The sequence below is a fragment of the Nomascus leucogenys genome, chromosome 20 (genome assembly GCF_006542625.1).
Source record: "Nomascus leucogenys isolate Asia chromosome 20, Asia_NLE_v1, whole genome shotgun sequence".
Lineage (NCBI taxonomy): Eukaryota > Metazoa > Chordata > Mammalia > Primates > Hylobatidae > Nomascus > Nomascus leucogenys.
Genome location: NC_044400.1, coordinates 49,004,501 through 49,026,466, shown reverse-complemented (window position 1 = coordinate 49,026,466; position 21,966 = coordinate 49,004,501). Strand labels below are relative to the sequence as shown.

The 21,966-nt window shown below is 39.8% G+C and overlaps 1 protein-coding gene across 1 annotated transcript in view; it reads left to right on the top strand.

Moving 5' to 3' along the window:
• Positions 1-21,966, top strand: part of LOC115831866 (NACHT and WD repeat domain-containing protein 2-like) — a 110,858-nt gene that overhangs the window by 1,207 nt on the left and 87,685 nt on the right. The window lies entirely within an intron of this gene.

The following is a 21,966-nucleotide window of genomic DNA, read 5'->3' as shown; positions in this document are numbered from 1 at the left end:
GCTCGGGTTTGCCCGTCCGTCCTTCTGTCCGTCAGCGCTGCGGGAGCCGGAGAGTGTGTGTCCGCCCCAGAGCCCGGTGCGCCCTGCGCTCCCTTCCTCCAGCTAAAGCCGTGGCCGCCCTGAGCGCGTGGGAATTTAATTTGAATCACTTTTTTTCTCCCCTCGCTGGTCGGTTTTGCCTGCCTCACTTCTCTTAGGACACCCATTCTCCACCCCGGGTTATTCCCCTGGGTCAATCCAAGAAACATCCAAGGCATTAGCCGGCCCCTCTGGAAGCTCCATCCTGCCGCCGCCGCCACCACCACCACCTCCTTTCCCCCGCCCCCCCCCCTTTTTTTTAAGCAGTTTCTTCTCCGAGATGACCGCAAACACAAACTAGCTCTCCTCCCCGAGGTGGGTTCCTGAGTGCGGGGCTACCTCCTTGGCCACTTTTTCTAGCTGAGGCGAGGTGAGTTCCTTGAGACTCTCCTCCTGCAGGTGCGATGGTGCCCTTTGCAGAGGCCAAGCAGACTTTTGTGAACCGGAGGTCGAGGGGGACACCCTCTGTGGGTCCCGGAACAGGCTTCGCAGTGGGGCGCGCAGGATGAGCTCATCTCCTCAGTTGGGTCATAGGGCTTGGTCTCCTGTATCTAGAACTTGGCCTACTCAGTGATGTTCCTGCTTAAGCCACCTGGTAGGCACTCCATGAAAACTTGTTGATTTCTTGTTGCATTCACAACCACAGAGGTTGAACGCTGGGCGGTCAAATCCTGGCTTATCACTACCTTCCAGTCCTTAGTCCTCAACGTTAGATTTCATTCCAAGTAATTGGGGGGTTGGGGAAGGAAAGATGTATTTGACTGGGGCAGGATAAAACTGCAGGAATTGCTCTTTTCTAGGAAAAAAAAAATGTTTGGCTATGAGTCTATAGGAGACTGACAGAGGTGAAAGATTTGAGAATTAACGTTTTCTGCACTCTAACAAGCCTTGGGTCGAAAAGAGTCAAGGAGAAAAGTCCACATTCAAACGATCATGGATATAATTCTCATTTGAAAACCCAAGGTTCTGGTTTCTTAAAAAAGCTTTCGGAGAAGACCAACAAAAGTAACTTTCTAGAAAATTACTGTTTCAAAAAAAATAGCACTAGCAGAAGTCTGAGGTAAAGCTTACATTATGAGAAGGAGTTGGGGAGAGAATCAAAAAGATAACATGCACTAATTCGTATTAGAAAGACGGTATACTCCTGGGGGACGGCACGACTGTCCTTTTATCAGTTTACAGTTCACTTTCAAAGAACTTAAGGAGGCTTTTAGGATGATATGGTAAACTCAAAAAATCATTCTATCTCAAAGATGTCTTCTAGGATTTGTACCTATATCTGGATTTAAAGAAAGAAAAATGGAGATATTCAGACTATTTAAGGCAATCTGCAACTTAAGTGTTCAGGGTTACTTCTTTAAAATATTGCTAGAACATTTTTAAGTGAGAGAATTATGTTAGAAAATGTTTAAAGGTTAGACATTTTTAGTTCTGAGCTTTAAAAAAAGTCATGTTAAATGTGTTTCAATCTGCTGATGTGAAGCTAGCTAAATCACTCTTTTCCTTTAAACATGCTGCTTCTAAAATACAATAAAAATTCTGTTAATATGTGTAATTTTTTCTTGCTGTCTAGATTTGCAATTTCTAAGATAAAAACGATATTGAATTTATACTATCAGCTTAATATTGAGTTAGTACTCAAGGTTAATGTCATTTTTTTAAGCCTGTCCATATGATTCTTCAAATTCCCTAGTTTCTTGAACTAAAAGCTTTAGCACAGATTAACCCTAGGAAAGCAAACAGGAGGGAGGAGCCAGTCATGCCCCTTGGCTACGGTTTGAGCTGGACAGCTTCCACAAGGATCTTAACAAACAAAACAGAAATGTGAAGCTTACCTGGGAAGTTTCAATAGGGGCAGGATCTCAGATTTTATCCAAATTGGAGAGCCGATGGCATATTAAATAAAAAAGACAGATGGGCATTTTTAATAATCTGAACGTGAAGCCTTAAAATCTTGGTAAATGCTCTGTCAGAGGCAGCACTTGACCATGGGATCTTTATGGATGCAATTTAGAAAGCAAATGCTTGTGTTTTGGTATGATCCAATATTAGATTCTTGGCCAATACTGAAGAGCCTCTCTACTGTCAAATTAAGACAAAGAACATTATCTCATGCTTTCCTTTACAAGCGGAAATCCAATTTATGTTCTAAATAAAAGCTGCTTTGTGTTGAACTCACAGCAATACTCAGAAGCCAGCAAGGATTTTGCTTGGAGTATTGTTTTAATAGGTAATGCTTTACAAGCCTTGCATGGAATTTCTCCATCGGTAATGAAGATAATAGAATGAAATAGATAATAGAATGAATGGAATTTTTTTTTTTTTTGAGACGGAGTCTTGCTCTTGTCACCCAGGCTGGAGTGCAGTGGCGCAATCTCGGCTCACTGCAACCTCCGCCTCCCGGCTTCAAGCTATTCTCCTGCCTCAGCCTCCTGAGTAGCTGGGATTACAGGTGCCCACCACCACACCCAGCTAATTTTTGTACTTTTAGTAGCAACGGGGTTTCGTCATGTTAGCCAGGCTGGTCTCAAACTCCTGACCTCAGGTGATCCACCTGCCTCAGCCTCCCGAAGTGCTGGGATTATAGGCATGAGCCACCGCACCTGACCGTAGAATTTCTTTAGAATGAAAAAATTACTTTCCCATATATTATTTCATTCAGTATTTTAATTTCTATTTCTATCCTCAAACAACCCTCTGAGGGTAGTGCACCAGGGGTCTTCCATCTATTCTACGGATGAGATTACTGAGGCTGTATCAAATTATACCACTTGCCGGAATTCATATAGCAGAGCGAAAGAGTAGAGCCTATAGGACTCTGAAAACACTTGATATTCTCTTTTCCAGCCTAGGCTCTTGACAGATCTCTGTGAAATATCTCACAGTACGTGGGCAAGACAATCCAGATGGGGGAGAAGCGCTGTTCAGCATCTTCTGGCTATCAGACTTAAAGAGTATGAACAGCGGGCAGGGAACATGGCTATGCTGACCCACTTTGCTCCCACCAAGAGGTAGTCCGAGGCATTCAAGGAAATTTCAGAATGTGCTGGACTCTAATTGACACATTCTTGTCCAGAAGTGTATCTGCCTCTGACTAGTCCCCACCACATGGAAGATGCTGGAGAAGGACCCATGTGGGGGAGGTGATAGCATTATCCCAGATTTTCTTAAGTGGATGGGCCTTGGACTTCATCTAGTTCCACCTCCCACCCAACATAGAAATTCCATCTGTGACATCTTCATCAATCCTTGGAAGTTTTCTAGTCATTTAGCTACTGTACTTCTGCCAGAACAGCACTTATAGCTCCTTGGAAAGATGATATTAAAACCCACATAAAATCCTTTACTGTGATTAGCCTAAATAGCCCATGCATATGGAGATGAAAGGAACCTGCAAGATTCTCTCCCTGTTATTAGAGTGTAAAGGTCCCCTCTTCTCTGTCTTGATTCTTTATCAGTTTATAGGAAGGTACAACCTTAACACAGAAGGAAAACCAAAATATCACTTTTATTACTGATGAAAACAGTGCAGGTCCACAATCCATTATCTGTGATCATCTGGGCCAGATGTGATTTTGGAATCTCTTTTTTCAGATTTTGAGGAAAAATACTTATGTACTGTCTAATATGTGGGGTCTGGAGTAACAACCCATGTCGGATATGAATAGGTGTATAAGGAAACATGAGTTCACTCTAAGTCAGTGTTATACAGAACTTTCTGTGATGCTCTAAATGTCTCTCTGATATGGTAACACCAGCCACATAGGGCTACTGAGCATTTGAAATGTGGCTAGTATGACTAAGAATATGAATTTTTAATTTTATATAATTTTAATGGATTTGAATTTAAATAGACATATGTGGCTATTGTATCAGATAGCAAAGCTCCAAGTGGAGTGATACAGGTTGTAAGTAGCTTCATGTCAGTCAAGGTCAGGTTTGGCCATCAAGGACTCAGGTTACTTCAAGTTTTGCTACCAGATGGATTGGGGGAAATTTTTAGATTCAAAGCTTTGGAGATCTTTGGAATTGCAGGTAAAAGATATGGACTTTTGTTGGAGAATATGGTTTTAACTCTGGGCAAGGGAGTTTCCCAATATTGAACCCAAGAATTAGACAGGCTTTACTCCCAGTCACTGTCAGCAGTGGGCAGAGCACAGACCACTCTCCACTCTCCCTGGCTCATGGACAGAGTAGATCCCTTTAAACCTTAACACATGGAGGAGTGGAGGAGAATGGCAATTTTACGAGAAAGAAAGCAGAGGCTGGGCTATTGTGGTCAGATTTTCCTTCCAACTGCAGCCATCAGATTAAGATACTTCTCCTCCCCTAAGGAGTAACTGACAGCATCCTACACTAGTGCATTGCCCTCTGCATGCAAAAAGATATCTGAAGTGGAGAAAAAGATATTCTAACACTTAATGCATTTTTCTATCCACTCAGATTTCTGTGCTGGTCATTATTGAGAGTCATGAACTCTAGTCCACAGTGTTGATCAGGTGTTCATACCATTACCACTTGGTTTTCTTTTGTCTGCATGGCTTTGCATCTTTCCAGACTCTTCGTGCCTTTGAGGTCTCCATAAGAAAGTTTGTTCTCCATTACAGTGGAAGTAACAGCAAGAGACATGTTTTCCCTTTATATGTGTACATGGGTTCATTTGCTACAACTAGTGGTCAATTGTTTGAGCTTGCTTCCCCACACAAAAGGCAGACATATCTGCATTAAGAAATTCACATAAAACCCATCAGTATTCTTCACCATTATTCTTCTTACTTTTCCTACTATCCTGATTATTTCTGTGGCTCCCTTTTTATTGTCTTTATGAGTAGTGGAAAAAATACAGCAAAAAGCATATATGTGTGTGTGTACACACACACACACGCACACACAGCCATTTTGATACAAGAACATCTTTAAAACCTAAGTTGTCAAGGGGAATAAACTGAGTTGCTATATTATGATAAATGCACATAGGACATTTATAGTAAATGAGTTCTAAAATTTTAGTGGTTGTATCTTCTAAGTCCTGAAGCAGACGTTATTCAAGTGGAGAAATTATTAGATACAGATATTTATAGCTAGACTTGGGAGCCAGGTTTCCTGTATTTAAATCCTCAATCCACTATTTAATGCTGTGATTTCTTGAGCAAGTTGCTTAACTTCTTTGTTTTCAATTTCCCAATTTGTAAAAGAAGTCAATGAGATCACCTGTCTCACAGAGTTATTGAGTAGATTACATAAGCTAATAGATGTGAGGCACTTAGGACAGTGCTGGGCATGTAGTAAATGTTAAATAAATGTTTGCTATTTTTATCATTATTATCTTTATTACATTCTACCATGATCCAGACACTGTGCAGGTATGTTTAAGCAAATATAAATATATCCTGCCCTCAAGGAATGCAGTCTATAGAGGCATATAAATTAGAACTCACTACAGTCATGCATTGCTTAATGACAGGGATGTGTTCTGGGAAATGTGTCCTTAGTCAATTTTGTCATTGTATGAACATCGTAGTGTACTCACACCAACCTAGATGATACCGTTTACTATACACGTAGGTCATACGATAAAGCCTACTGCTCCTAGTCTACAAACCTGTATAGCATGTTATTGTACTGAATACTGAATAGGCAATTGTAACAGAAGGGTAAGTATTTGTGTATATAGACATACCTAAACATAGTAAAGGTACTGTTGGCTGGATGCAGTGGTGCACGCCTATAATCCCAGCACTTTGGGATGCCAAGGTGGGCAGATCACTTGAGGTCAGGAATTTGAGACCAGCCTGGCCAGCATGGTGAAACCCGTCTCTACTAAAAATACAAAAATTAGCTGAGCATGGTGGTGGGCGCCTGTAATCCCAGCTACTTGGGAGGCTGAGGCAGGAGAAATGCTTGAGCCTGGGAGGCAGAGGCAGCAGTGAGCTGAAATCACACCACTGCACTCCAGCCTAGGTGACAGAGACTCCATCTCAATAAATAAACATAATAAAGGTACTGTAAAAATACAGTATTATAATCTTACGGGACCACTGTTGTATACGTGGTTTATTCTTAACTGGTATGTCATTATGTGGTACATGACTGTAGTAAAATACAAACTACCCCAGATCTTTCATGGAATTAGGTGCTTCCAAAAATCATTATAAAGGTTGGAGGAGCAAAAGTCAGGGGTACCACTGGGTATTTAGTTATATTGTCAAAGCTGCCACCCAGAGGGCAGAAAACTGTAGAAGCCATTGCCAGTATCACAGCTGCCCCTGAGTACTGGGTAGCTGCTCAGCCTCTGCAGAAACACATTTGTTGAAACCTGCATCTTAGCCACTATGACTGCTGGTGAAGGAACTTTGTCCTCCAGATCTTATGCAGGTGCATCCCTTTGGTAGAACCAGAATTGCATTTGGACCCTAGCAACAAGCAAGTCTAGGAACTTCAGGCTTTCAGCCCCTACAGTACTAGGGAGATAGATAATGGAAGGAAGAGATAATGAATAATCAACACTAAGAGATAGTATCTAGCCAGGGGGAAGCAGATGCATTCATTCACTCAGCAGTAAATATTCATGAAGCAACTACTCTATATGGAGTGCTGTTCTGGTGCTTAGCATACAGAAAAGTGAACAAAACAGACTAGGTCTCTGCTCTTAGGGTATTTACATAAATAATACATATGTGACAAGCACTGTGCTAATATGAACAGAGCATGAAAGAAGCACCAAGGAGGGTTATGTAAACCAACTTGAGGTGTAGAGGGGGTCAGAATGAGGGGTTAGTTTGGCTCTCCCGATAATGAATAGAGCCAGGGTATGGAAACTATTCTGCATGATAATCAAATATGAGGCAGAGTGATGATGAGATCTCCACAGGGAATAGAAAGAAAGAGTCTTTATCATTCAGCAGAAAGCTTTTATCATTTTGAATAGAAGTGGAACTGATGTCTTGAGGTGATATTATTGTTTGCCCTTGAAGGTGGCTTATTTAAAATGACATTTGGAAGAAAGGATGACTTGGACTATAAAGGTAAACTATATACATGACTTTGCAGTTTAAAAAATCAGCTTATAGATCTTTTAAAATTCTTCTGTAAGCAGTGTATATCAGAGCAATGATACCATTTGCTATTTGAAAAGATGTGTGAAGGTTTCGATTTTATTTCTCTTTCAGTTATCTATTGCTATGTATCTACTCATCCCAAACCTGGGTGGCTTAAAACAACAATGATTTCTTTCTCACAGTTCTGTGGTTGGTATTTTGGGCAAGGCTTGGCTGGGTGGTTCTTCTGTTCCACAGCGTATTGAATTGAGTCACTCATTCAGCTGCTTTCAGCTAAGCCTAGACTTGGCTGGGCTGGAAGGTCCCAGCAGGCTTCATTTACATGTCTGGCACCCCAGTTCTCCTCCATGAGGGTCTTCTCTCCGTCTCCAGCTTTTCACTCATCTTTCAGGAGTCCAGCCCAAGATTCCTTATAGGGGATTGGCTTCCTCAGAGAAAAGAAATGGAAGCTGCCCATCCTCTTAAGGCCTGGGCTTGGAAGTCCCAGAATGTTTATTTTGCTGCATTCTGTCATCAGTGCAAGTTATCAGTCTAGTCTAGATTCAAGGTGGGGAGAATTAGACCCCATTTATTAATGTGAGAAGAGGTATGTGCATACAGGGAAGGGAGGAATTAATAGTAGCTGACTTTAAAAATTACCACAACCCCCCCCCTTATGTTTTTCAGTTTCTTTGACCTCCCTTTGTTATAATTAGATTATGTGAGATAACAAGAGCATAATCCAGTGGCATTGCAAGTATGATAGTCCTCAACAAGTGTTAATAATTATTGTCATAATTACTATGTGTTACTGAAGACTGAGAATAACTCAGTAAATAGAACCCTTCTTCCCCTCTCAAGTTCTGAACTAACTGAAAATCAGTTTCTGATAAAAAGACTAAAGAGTTTGCAGATAGAAGATCAAAATATCACCATTTTTCCTGATAAAGATAATGGAGAATGCCTTCATGCATCCCAATACAAAATAGCAGAATTAGATACTCTTCTAGCCACTCACTGGAGGTGGTGGGCCTCCAGAGACCCTCCATCCTGTGGCCTGCTCCAGAAAACAAGGAGTCTGGAGGAGAGAGTGAAGCCATGCTCCCCGAACAGGTCAGGTCCCAAGGGATAGAAGTGAGCAGGTGGGCAGAGATTTTCTGGTTTCTTCTTCCCTTGCTTTCCAGTTCTGGGAAGGTTAAATGAGGTAAAGAGAGTCCAGGAGGTCCTCATCACATCACAGCCCATTGTCTCATATAAAGAAGACAATGAGGTACAAGCTACTAAAGATAATAGCAGGAATGATATACATGTATCTGTACACATGTTTCAGATATTCAGTATCAGAATACATTTGTAAGGTAAGTTCTTAGCACGGCTTTGGGAAAAGTCACATAATTTCTCTATAAGTAAGTTGTTTAAAGCCACTAAGTTTTGAAGTAGATTGATATGCAGCAATAGATAATTGACAAATTAAAAAAGTAAAAACTCACAAGCACTTTTTAAAATGGCAAACGATGATTCTACAGAGTAACAGGAAGTAATTAGGTTTGATAAAGTAAGCCTAAGGTTCTTCTTTTTTTAATCCATCCTTAGCAAACTAACACAGTAACAGAAAACCAAATACCGCATGTTCTAACTTATAAGTGGGAGCTAAATGATAAGAACAAGTGGACACATAGAGGGCAACAACACACACTGGGGCGTTTTGGAGGGTGGAGGCTGGGAGGAGGAAGAGGATCAGGAAAAATAACTAATGGGTAGTATGCTTAATAGTTGGGTAATGAAATAATCTGTACAACCAACCGCCCATGTTTACCTGTGTAGCATGTTTACCTGTGTAACAAACCTGCACTTGTATCCTGAACTTAAAAGTTTAAAAAAATCAGGCTGGGCATATCAACATTTGTTGAAATACTAAAAGTTCCATTTTGTTGAGAAATCCCTGGCAATATGTATTTCACTGATACAGTAGGAAAATGTCAAAAACCAACCACCTTTGAGCTCTAAGCATTGATGAATTCCTATCAAAAACAGCTGCAGAAGATCTGTAATACCAGCATTCAGACATTAAAGATAATCTGTTTATAAACATAAAGCAACTATAATAAACCAGGCAGCTTAAAGTTCAACTCAATTTTTTTTAAGTTTTGCTCATAATGGTCATGTTATTTAAATAGACGTAAAACTCATAGCAGTGGCTTAAAAGCATACATAGGTACTGAGATATGCAATCGCTGTAGAAGGAAATGTGATATTAACTTAGACACTCTTGCGTCACTTCTTCAAAGCTTTAGCTTCCATTGCAATTTTTGTTGAAACCAAACAGGATTCATTCTGCACATTAAAGTGTGTTGGCTAATGTCTAATTAGAAAAGAGAGTTGCGTGATAGAAACTTAATAAAAAAGATGAAAAACTGCAGCTTGGATGCAATTCAAAGAGAATAATACCCCCCTTCTAATGAAATACTTCCTTGAAATCTCATTTTCAATCCAAAATATTTCAAAGACTGTGAAATGGCACACTCAAAACAAAGAGCAGAGCACAGATGTCAGGTGTCTTATTCCTAGAGTATTACGGAATTTCACTCAGATGAAACCACAAAATTGAAAGCGTATCCTTCATAATATTTAATCTGATCTATTACATACAGTGTCATTCAAAGAGTTTCTTGCCGCAGAACATCTCCTTCAGGTTTTATTCTTAGCATCAACTGCAGTATTTATTAGATACCCATTGTGCACTAGCAAACACCTAATTGGTTGATGTGGAAAGTTAGAAAGTGAGTAAAAATAACAGTATGTGCTGCTGTCTTTATTCTTCAGACTCACACATCTAAGAGGCAGGACAACTGTAAAAACTACAGACACTGCGGTCGTGAAAAGGATGTTTACATACAAAGGCTGATTGGAATAATTGGAATCACATTGTATCTGATAGCCCAGTGTTGCATGAGCTGTTCAAATTTAGCCCAAATGGAAAGACTGAGAAGGATCAGACTTAAAAATCACCCGTCTACTGTAGAGGGGTGGCCAGTGGGGAACTGCTCCCGCCATATGTAAGAAGAGTGAGTCCAGATCCAAGGGCGGGCACAGGTTTTGAAAGGGAAAGCATCTGATACCAAGGAGCCTGACAGAATCTGAAGGGTTACCCAGTGAGTGAGCACAGCCTGGGCTGAAATGTATTTAAATTATCTGAGTGTCAGAAGAGTAGGGTTTATTTAGATAAAAATTAAAGGAGTTTTGGCAGGTACAGAGTCTGAATGTCTTGGGCACAAAGTTCCCACTCTGAAGTGGGGACTTGTGAAGGAGAATAGGGTAGCAGAAAGTGTCTGGCAAAAACAATAGGATCCCAGCCCGTCATCATAAGGGAGGACGGAGGCCCTGGGACAACGTACAAATCTGTTGTTGGGATTAGAACCCAAGGCCAGAACTGCAGTCTGAGTGATATGACCCTGAGTCCCAGTGGGTTGGGACAGAAATAATACTAAGCATTTCCTGGTTAAGGTTACTACTGAGCCCGGGGAGTGGGACAAGCCACCACTACAGGTGGCACGAGCTGTGGCTCCAGGTATGTCAGAGGATGGATGCAGAAGCCAGGAAGGGTTATTCAGTTAGAACAAGGGATTTTGAACAATATTTGAAAGATGAGAAATACTTAATTGTCATAGTTGGAAAAGTTCCCGAAAGAATAGGACATATCCTGGAAGTCAGGTAAGTCTAATATCTGAATCAGTAGCAGTGCTTTTGGAACACGTTACAGAGAAAGCTGTGGGGCCATATTCAGGCTCAGTGGAAAACAGCAGTGATTAATGATGTCTGCTGTGGAATGAGGACTGGTCTGTATCCTTATGTGTGCAGTATATATGTGACTGTGGACACTGGGGGTAGAGGAGTGGGGCAGTGTAAACAACCAAGAGAAGGCTTTTGTTTTGTTTTATTTGGGCAAAGCAGAGAAGACAAGTCAGAGGAAAATAAGAAAATTTTGCCCAAGAAATAACTGGTGAGAAATTCCCTTGCCCAGATGACAGAACGGGTAAAATCACAGCTTTCTAAAGGGAGAAGAATGTGTTGAAACTGTTAAATAGACTGAAAAATCTACTTACATGAGGTGGAACCTGCATATGAGTTTGTTGCTAAGCAAAGAGTAGCTTCAGAAAAGATTGCACTCGGTTGATGATATTCTAGAAGACTAATTAAAATGGAATTCAGAAACTACTGAAGTCACCGTGTGATAAGGAAAGTTAACCAAAGTTATCAAATGCTTTAAAAAAGATAATCTGCTACTAACACTGAAAAGAAGACTTGAAAATAACAAATTCCTTTACGAGCCCATTTGTTTTAAAATTCAGAATTCTAAATCTATTTACAGAAGCAATTTCAGTAACAATAAGAATAGGAAAAAGAAAGATCCAAAGCTCTTTCTCTCCTCTAAGAAGCTACCATTTGGCGGTTTCGCCCAAAAAAGGATAAAAGCATTCATAAATTGGGAGATTTCACAATTTAGTGAAATCACTGCCATGCTGGAAATTTAGGGTTTTGCAATGTGGCCTTTGAAATTTGGGGCTCTCTTATTAAGACGTGGGGTCTATGACGTCTCCCCTTGAATCTGGGCTCTGATTTGGCCAGTAGAATATAGGAGAGGTGTCACTGTACCAGATTTGGGGCCCAGGCATTCAGAGATTGGCCACTTGTACTTTCTGTCTTTTGAAACACTGATTTTTAGAACCTCACTACCCCATGGAGGGACCCCTGCGGAAAGGAGGCCACAGCCAGCACCACCTGGCAAACAAGGAGAATGAGCCATCTTGGAGGTAGATCTTCACCCCCATTGAGCTTCCCCAGCTGACGGTGGCCATGTGGTGTGGAGACCAGCCTTCCCACCTAAACCTGCCCAAGGTGCAGGTGCAAGGGTTAAAAGAAATGACTGTCGTTTTAAGCCACTGATTTGGATTTGTTATGCAGCAATAAATTAATAAAAGAAAACAAACATTATAAGTATCTTAAGAATGAAGAATTTGAAAGTTAGATTCAGGTTTGAATCCCAAGATTTTCGTAGACTTGGGTAAGATATTTAGTCGTCTTAGGCCCATTTCTCAACTGAAAAATTGGAGCAATACCTCACAAGGCAGTGGTGAGAAAGAAATGAAATACTCCACCTAGGCATCTAGAACAATGCCTGAAAGATACTAAGGACTCAAAAATTATAGGTCAGAATTTGTTAAAAGCTCTAGAATATAGAGTTATAACAGTTTTATGGAAATGAGAATTCCTTGAATAACTTCCTTCTTAAAAAAACTATAGCACAAAATGGGTCATTATTCTCAAATCATGCCACCTATATGATCATATATGCTTTTAGCTAGAAGGGACTACATAAAAACACCAGATTTTTAAAATGATGATTTAATTACATAAACATGAATTCAGCCCAAACTATAACATATTAAGTTAATAAGTTACATCTCTAAATAATAGAGCAGAAACTAGCTGAGTTTTCAAAAAGCTACCTGCCAAAAAGGACAACTCTTTTGAAACCACAGTTAGCCAGCAGAGTTCAATAAAATGACATTCAAAGAATAAAAAGTTTGCACTTTTCACCATTTAATGTCAAATGTGCTAAATTCTTATACTAAAAAATTATTTCTTTCACTCAAAGAATTCCTTTAATGTTGCTTTAAACCTACATAAAGATTCATATATCATTTTTCTGGTCCTGTTAATCTTTTAGACCGTAATGCATAGTTTGCTTAAGTTCAGATTTGCATAGTTTTGCTCATAGTTCCAAAGAGCCTGTGGTGCCCACATCTATGTGGGAAATACCACACTGGATAAAAACGAGCAGCCACTATTCTCTAGGAAGGATTTTGATACAAATCTCTTGCATGATTAAAAGACTATTTAAATTCCAAGTAGTTACTATTGTTGAATGACCCAACCAACTTTCACTGTAAGTTGATCATTCTTATTGTGTTCTTGTAATGGTTATTGAAAGCTCACATTATAGTGACTAAAGAGCATTTGTGCTCCTAGAGGTGCAGATGTTTGGAGTTGGAGGTGGTTGCAGGAGATGGGTCTTTTGAGTGAGTCAATGAATGGGGCTGGGCATAGGTGGATGATGAGTTGAATCTAGAAAGTGTTAATCATTTATTTGTTAATTCTAGCTTGCAGATCTCAGAGTAAAATGGAATGAGGGAGAAGGCCCAGGCATCCAGGAGTTTTGAAACAGAAATGGGTTTTGTGATTAAGTTTAGAATTTGAAAAGGGCTAGAAACTGGGGCAGTCCAGCCTCTCCAGGACAATGAGACAGTCATGAGTGTCAGCAGGTGGAGGAAGGCAAGGAGCCTGACTTCCTGAATGTAGCCAGTGTGCTTATCTGAAGAAGAGGAAATATGGGGCTCAGCTAAATGCTTTGGTTCTTTTGCTGAGATTTTTTTAAATATTTGAAACTCATTCTCTGTCCCTTGTGCTTATTGTATAATTGTTTTGTTTTCCCTTACCATTTTTCTTTTGGAAAATTAGTCTTAACTATGTCAAGGGAAAAGATGGATTTCACTTTTGCTGATATCACAAGTAGGATCAAGGCAGACCTATGCTGTGGAGACTGCTCCAGTGGGTGGGTAAGCACAGGGAGTCCCCTCTTAACACTCCACGGACTTCAAAATGTGTATGTAAATTTTCTCTCTGCTAGCACCTGCACCTGCAAGGGGGATGGCAGTGCAGATTTCAAGGACATGAGTTTCATTTGATACCAGAGCATGTTAGAATCACAGCACCAGGATCTAGATTATGCTCTGCCCAGTGTTTATGAGCTGTGTAACCTGGGGCAGGTTCTAGAACCCTGAGTCTCTGTTTTCCCATCTGTTGAAAAGAAATGCAACTCTATGTTTTATATCTTAGGCAGTTCTGTGGATTCAATTCTGCTGAAGTAAACACACAGTGAACCCTGTATAAAAGCAAAGCATTGCTCTTTGCTTAAAACTTTTCCAGATATGTAAGACTTAAACTGCCTTATAAGCCAATATTGTGGTACAGTATAATTAGCATTTAATACACAAAATAGGTGCTCAGTAAATACTTGCTGAATTTTTAAATACCTAAGAGACAGTTAAGAGGAGGTCATGGCATGAAGTGTCTTCCTCCTGACCTGAGTCCTGGACATTCCTGCAGGGCCTGGTACAGCAGGGCCCACTTTAGGTTACAGATCTCATCCCTCTCATGTCCCTGTCCCTGTTTCTGCCAGTAGATGTAACCATCTGTCAATATACCAACCACTTTATGCCTGAGGCTACCCTGTTACTTTACCCCAGCTTGACAGGGCCTCACCTAGAGGACAGCAGGATCCCCATGGGGATGGTTATAGAGATGGCAGCCCTTGAGTTCCCACCCCTGGAGGCCAGAGCTCCCAACCAGCTGCAGTCCATGGATGTTGCTCCCCAAGTTCTACCGCAGTGCCAGGAGAAAAGGCAGAGAGTGGGAGGAAAAGGATGTCTTCCTACCCTCCAGGGAAGGAGCCACTGAGGGAAGAAAGATGAGATTTCCGTGCAACTAGAGAACAGCAGTAAAGTTTTAAATTCCCATGCCTTTCTTGCAGGAACAATGAGAAATCAAATACTGTTTATATTATGGTCTGGCTGCATTATGACTTTGGGGACAAGTTAGGAACCTTGCCACTCTCTATAACATTATTTTATGGGCAGTTTCATTTTGTGTTCCATTTAAATCATGTACCATCAGGCTTGTGTCACAGCCATTTAGAAGAGAGCAATTGGAGTATTTTCACTAGAGAGCGTTCTTGTTTTCCAATAGTGTCATGTGTGCATGAGGTGTGACGTTCTTGTCCTTGAGATAACATGAGGGGAAGAGGGCATGAAATGGACTGAAACATCTTGGCTTCTACTTCTGGTTTATACAGTAGCTCTGTGACCATGGGCATTCCCTCTGGGACTCCCGTTTTTCTCATCTATAGAATGAGGTGGTTGACAAACAGGTTCTCTGGGGCCTCTTTGAGCTGCAGTATTGCATTATTCCATTTCTCTGAAACTCCCCAACAGTGTTATTTGGGTGGTTTATTTTATGGAGGGAAAATGTGGGCTGTAGGTCTTTCTTCCTAATTTTGTGAGTGCATCTACTCGATTGCCTGAAAAATAGTAAAAATACCACCTGTCCTTCCTGTAACAGAGTTTATCATGATAATGGAGGGCAAAGCAACTTTGAATACATATATTAATACATGTAAACTATTTATTATGTGGATAGTATAACAAGGAGTACAACAAAGTTTGTGAGGAATATCTCCAGGATTTAGAAACACCTTCCCCACTGTTCCTTATTCAAACTGGAAGGTATGAGTAGAGTAAAATAGGCATAAAAGACACCTTCCTTAGGCCTATAAATGAGACTATTAGATTGATTTTTAAAAAAAAAATCATTGAGTTTGGGATAAGGCAGACAGAATGTGAACTCTTGGATAGAAGGGATCTGATCTTCATCCTGAATTGTGTAATAGAATCCATTATGTAGCCACATACAACACATGATACAGGGACTTCTGAATAGTAGAGGTTGAAAATTCAGACTGTAGAGTTGGAAGCAGTGGGTTTGAGACCTTGCTGTGTGCCATTTTCTGACTCAGTGACCTTAAACAAGTTACTTAATTTATCCAATCATCAATTTCCTTATTTCTAAAATTGGAAATATCCTAGGATTCATCTGAGGGTAAAGCTTATAGAGTGTTTAACACATGCTTGGCACAATGAGCTTTCATTAAACATTAACTAGGACTAATCACCATTATAATTAGTAGCTCCATTTTCTCCTTATCTAGGAGATGCTGAGGACTCAGCTAGTGAAGAAGGACACATCAGGCGTGGCTCAACCAGCTGGCGTGCATTAAACAAAGGCTCGTCTGCTGGCGGTATCTTCGTTGCCCACTCAATAGAAGAGGGAAGGACATGTAACATGATGATACAGTTAGCAAACATTTATATTCTGTTTATGTTAAACCAGAATGTTTATTTCCAACTGTCTGTCAAGGTTGGCATCTTAGGAGGCCATATTTATCATAAACATTTTAAAAAGTGTTTTTGAAGAATTACTATCACAAGTAAATTGTAAGCCATAAAAGTAGGCATGCCTTCTTACTTCACAGACACCCATTTTCCATGAAATTCGCAAGAATCATACAAGTATTTACTGAGGGACTTCTACATGCAAGACACTCTTCTAAGCCCTGAAGATGTAGAATTTAACTATGTTAAATAACTATGTTTAAATAATTACATTATCAAATAAACATACACATAGCCCCTACTTTCATGGTGCTCACATTCTGATGGGGGGACCAGAATGTAAATATACAAAATCAATTAAAATATTTGTAAAGTTTGCGGAAGGTGGTGATAACTACTGTGAAGAAAAACAAAGCAAGGTAAAAAGAAAGAATAATGGGCAGTTTATCTCTCCCAGTTAACGGGTGGTCATAAAAGGTCTGTCTGATGAGATATTGTTTGAACAGAGATGGTAACAGTAAAGGGCAGAACCAACCAGATATATGGAGGACAAACATTTCCACCAAAAGAAACATCAAGTGCAAAGGCCCTGTGGCAGGGCATGACTGGGGTGTTCAAGGAAGAGCAAGGTCATTGTACTGGAAAGTAGATGGAGACAAGGGTGATTTTCAAAATAATATAATGCCCCTGTGTGGCAGACACCATCCAACCAGAATAAATGCCATCTACAAACATCCAGGAAGCTGTATCTGTGTGTGCCTATGGAGCATCAGCTATGATAAGAAATAAGATCAAGGAACTCGTGGAAGCTGGATCATGTGGAGCCAGCATGTTATCTCATTGTAATTCGTGGAAGTCAACTTTACCCAAAAAGCATAAGGATTTTCACTATTCATTTAAGGAGCATATTCACTCATTGATTCAATTCATTTTAAAAAATGATTCTAGGAGAAGATTCCATAGTGGCTGTGTCAATTTACATTCCCACCAAGAGTATACAGCTTCTGTTTTCTCTACACGTTCACTAACACTACCTTTTGTCTTTTTGATAATAGCCATCCTAAGAGTTGTGAGGTGATATCGCCTTGTAGTTTTGATTTGCATCTCCGTGATGATTGGCCAGTATTGTTGGGAAAAAAAGTAAGATGGCATTCACTGGGATGTACATTTTCTAGTAGCTGTGTTAAATCTGATCTGGGTTTCCCCACCCACTCCAGAAATTCAGCAATTCATTCAGTGTTCTGGGAGGATAGTGAAATGTGGAACCTAAGCTGATCTTCCCAACTACCCAAGCACCTTGGAACTAAGATGGAAATGGATGAGACATTGTATTGGATCTATAGAGGAGCATGTGGCAAAGTGGTCCAACCCTTGAGAATAAGATTCATAATAAGAGGGAAAGGTTTTCTGTTCATATGTGGCCTGGGAAGACAGAAAATCATCTCTGAGGTTGCAGAGGGTAGAGTCCAGCTTGGTCTCTGGATGCTAGAACATGATGGCACAGGGTGTTTCTTGATATAGCCCCAGGTGGATTCACTGCCACATCCTCTAACCAAAGCTCCTAGAAAACCTGCTAAAAATTATTTGAGAGGGGAAATGAAGGAAACAACCATTTGGGAGCCCACCATGAAGTTCATGGAGCCGAGACCACCAGTGCTACTGTATCTGTCTCAAGGTAGCTATAGTCTCAGCAGAGTCCTAGGTGAATGTCACCTGTGGCATTTTTCAGCCACCGTGATGTCACTCCCACCAGGGACAACAGGAGCTGCATGGTCCAGCTTTCACAGCTGCTGAGATCCCAGGGTATTTTATATTATTAGAACCTGTAATTGCAGCAGGAAAGTGTAATGGCCCACAAGGAAGACACAAAAGCCTCATTTTCATAGCAGGTACCCAAGATGATCAAGAATCATACTGACTATTTATTCATTCCAGGAACATTAATGCATGGCCAGAACTGTCCATCACTTTCCCTTGCTCAGTCTGGCTTGGCGGCTAAGGGAGCATGGGTTATACAAGCTTTCAGTATGTCAACAGTACAGCAAAGATTGTTTGGGTCTTGGCTGTGGATCAGAAAGTGCTAGGTCCAGTATCAGGGCTCTGCCACTTTGTAGCAGGGTGACTTCTTCCTTAACCTCTTTAAGCCTTGGTTTCCTCATCTTTGAAATGGGGCTTATAATAGTGTTAGACTTTTAAGGTTTTATGAGGGCTAGTGAGATAATGTATTGAAGGCATTTAGCACTGTGCCTGGCACATACCAGATAGATTAATGCTAATCGTTGTTTTGATGATTTAGAGTAGAAGTAGAATTATTTAGTAAAGTGAGCATGTGCCAGAAAGAGAAGAGGAAGGGGAGGAGAAGAATATTCAGTCCTTCTAAATTTTAACAGAAATTATTTAAATACAAGAGTTACTGATAGACTAGAACTGGCCCTGAGTTATTTTTTAAAAAAAGAAATGGAATGATTTTTTAGGAATAGAATTTTAAATGGTCATTGGAAGCAGTTGACTATTGCCTTTATTTCAGACCATTTATTCAATGCCTGTGAACAGTGAGATTAAATAAGACTTTCTGGGCATCTCTTAAATAAGATGGTAATTAAAGAGAGCACTAGGATAGTATCTGATGCCTGTTAATATAGAGATTTCTGAGAGGGACAACAAGGTAGTTAGTAGCTGCTCCATTCATTTCAGATTCAGTGACCAACTCATTCACTCAAAGGAGAGTTTTGGACCCAGAATCCTTCAGTCTGTCTATCCAATCCCAATTTGAACAGATAACTGTCAGCTTAATTTAGTGCCTGGCTGAATTCAGATGTAATGGTTTTCTTTTTAATCAGTCCTTTCTGACATAATAGGAAGAAGAATTTGAGTGGCTTTCTGAAGGTTAAATAGCTGGAATAAAACTCATATATCCCTAACATTTCAGAAGAGCTTACTTTCCATTTGGTGGATGTGTGATTTTGGTAATTTCTCTCCTGTAAGTAAAATGATGTTCCTCTACCTCCCTCCTGAAGTTGTTTTGCTTATCTTTTTAATTTTTTCATAACAAGCTGACCTTTTTCCTAAATAGGTCATTTTGTTGTGCAGCCAGTAAACTCAGTGTTCTGGAGATTTTTTGCCCAAGGAGGTTGAATATATTTATATCTGGATGTGTCCATATGTCAAACAGATATTTCAATCTGTATTTGAAAGCTGTTAAGGCAATAGCACTATAAAATTCCCTGCTTCAAAAACTCAAAGAAAAACAAATGCTCTTAACATATAACCAGACATTTTCAAAAGTTCGAAAGTAAAATGTAAAAATGAGTCTTTATTCTGTAAGAAAATCAGAAGCAAAACAGAATCTGGCCCTTTTTTATTAATGCAGTTATAGTTTATGTAAACAATTTCCCATTTTAGTTGTATAAAAAACTGATTATATAAAGGATATGTGTTTTTTAAATATTTTCACAACATAATACCATTGTCTAATCAAAATGACATGTACAAGATAAAAAGTAAAATGTAGAGTCCGCTTCTGGCATAACTTTTCTTCCATAACATTTACACCATTAGCATATGCTAGAGGGTGCTTACTGCAGAATCTATAGGGTAGAATGAGCCAGGAAACTAATCTCCCAGCCATGTAGTGTGTAAATTGACATAAATTGAAACAACATTAAAATCAGATCAAAAATGTATATAAAGCTGAACTCCAGCCTGTACTGTGACTTGATTGTAAAAAACTCCCCAAAAAGTGAGGGAGGTGAAAGAAAATAAAGGAATACTTTGTGATATTAATGATAATACTGAATCATTCTTTAAAAAAAAAAGGAACTCAAGATCCAGTATAAAATGATATAGTTCTAATATTTACTGCAGTAAATTAGACAAGATTTAATGGATCTAATTGCACAGTCTCTGTATAAAGACACACAGAAGTATGGGACATGGGATTGACATTCAGGAGCTTACAATATACTTATTAACATTGACATCTGAAAAGTTAAAAAGCAAATTAATGAACAAAACCATTCCTATTCGTTTTCTATTGCTTCTGTAACAAGCTAGCACAAAGTTATTGTCTTGAGTTCTGGAGGTCAGAAGTCCGGATTCAGTTTCACTGGTCTAAAGTCAAAGGATTGACAAGTCTGCATTCTCTCTGGAGGTACTAGAAGAGAACCTGTCTCCGTGCCTTTTGCATCTTCTAGACTCTAGGTGCATTTCTTGGCCAATGGCCCCTTCCTCCGTCTTCAGTGCCAGTAGCGTGACATCCCTCCCATCTCTCTCTCTCTGTGACCTCTGCTTCCACTGCCACATTGCCTTCTTTGATTCTGCTTTTGTGGTTATATCTCCCCCTCTCATGCTGATCCTTATGCCTCCCTCTTTAAGGACCCTTGTGATTATATTGGATCCTCCCAGATAATCCAAAATAGTCTCCCCATCTTAAGATCCTTAGCTTAATCACATCTGCAGAGTCAGCCCCTTTGCCATATAAGGTAACATTCGCAGCTTCCAGAGATGGGCTGTGTACGTCTTTCAGGGGGCCATTATTTAGCATACCACAACATTGAAACCTTAAACAAAAAAGAAAAATATTTGCAGGCTAAATTTCAAGATTCTTTAATAACACTACAGTCTTCCCCTTTAGCTTCATTCCGTACCAGATGTCTAAATTCATTCCTTCTGGCTACCGTCCTGCCCTTTCCCTCCCCTCTGTCTTCGTTGGTGGGTTCTTTTGTAACCTCTTCACTTTTCAGATTCTTATCCATCCTTCAAGGCTAATCTCAAATGCTGTGTTCTCCATTTAATATTTCTGATTTTCCCAAATTAGCCTAGACATTTTGGTTGCAGGTGACAGAAGCCCAACAAACACATTTAAGCAAGATCTGGAGCCACTGTTAACTCAAGTAATTGAATTGTTTAAACACAGGCCAGGCGTGGATCAGGCCTTAGAAACAGCTATGATCAGGAACTTGAACATGATCTGCACTATTTTTACTTCTCTCTGCATACATACCAAGTTCGACCTCTTCTAACTTTGGAAGTAGTCGATGTAGCTACAGATTACCTCAAGCTTACAGTTTTACAACTTTTAGCCAGAAAGAAAGAGACCATCTCCTTCAGCTAGAGTTTGAAAGAAATTCTGAGAGAAGGACTCTGATTGGCTCGGCTGAGGTCACATGGCCAACCCTTAGACCAATCACTGTGGTGAGATGGTCATGTATTGAAGCTAGAGATAGGAAATGTGGAAAATAATCTTTTAACAGGAAGGAATTATTTACTGTTGCTACCAACTTAGTGTGACTTCTCAAACCATATTCTCAAATATATTTTGTTTATATTTTTCTTAATTTATATCATTAATTATACCACCTTTATTTTGTCCTGTTTTTCTTGCTGACATACTGAGTTCTTAGAGCAAGTGATTATGTCTTTCTCATTTTCACCCTACCCCTCCCACTCAGCACCTTATTCTATGCAATACTCATAGTAAATGTACAGTAAAAGCATTGAATTGGGGTGAAAATAATACTTTAACACAAAAGGTATCTCGAGGCAGCTCAAATTTAATTAAAATAGTTGCTAAAAATTCAGAGATATTAAGTGCACTATGGAGTTTAATGACTTGAGAAAATATTACAGCTTAAATTGGGACTTGAAAGATGAGTCGAATTTAGGTAGAAAAAGGACATATAGCAAAGAGAATAGCATATTACAAAACTCATGTGGTCGTAAAGGGAAGAAGGAGAAACAGAAAACTAGTCTAGGTACAAATGGTCTTTTGGTGCTGGAACCTCTTCTATGACTGTACGGCTAGAAATAATAAATATTTAATGTTCATGCTAATTAAAAATTAT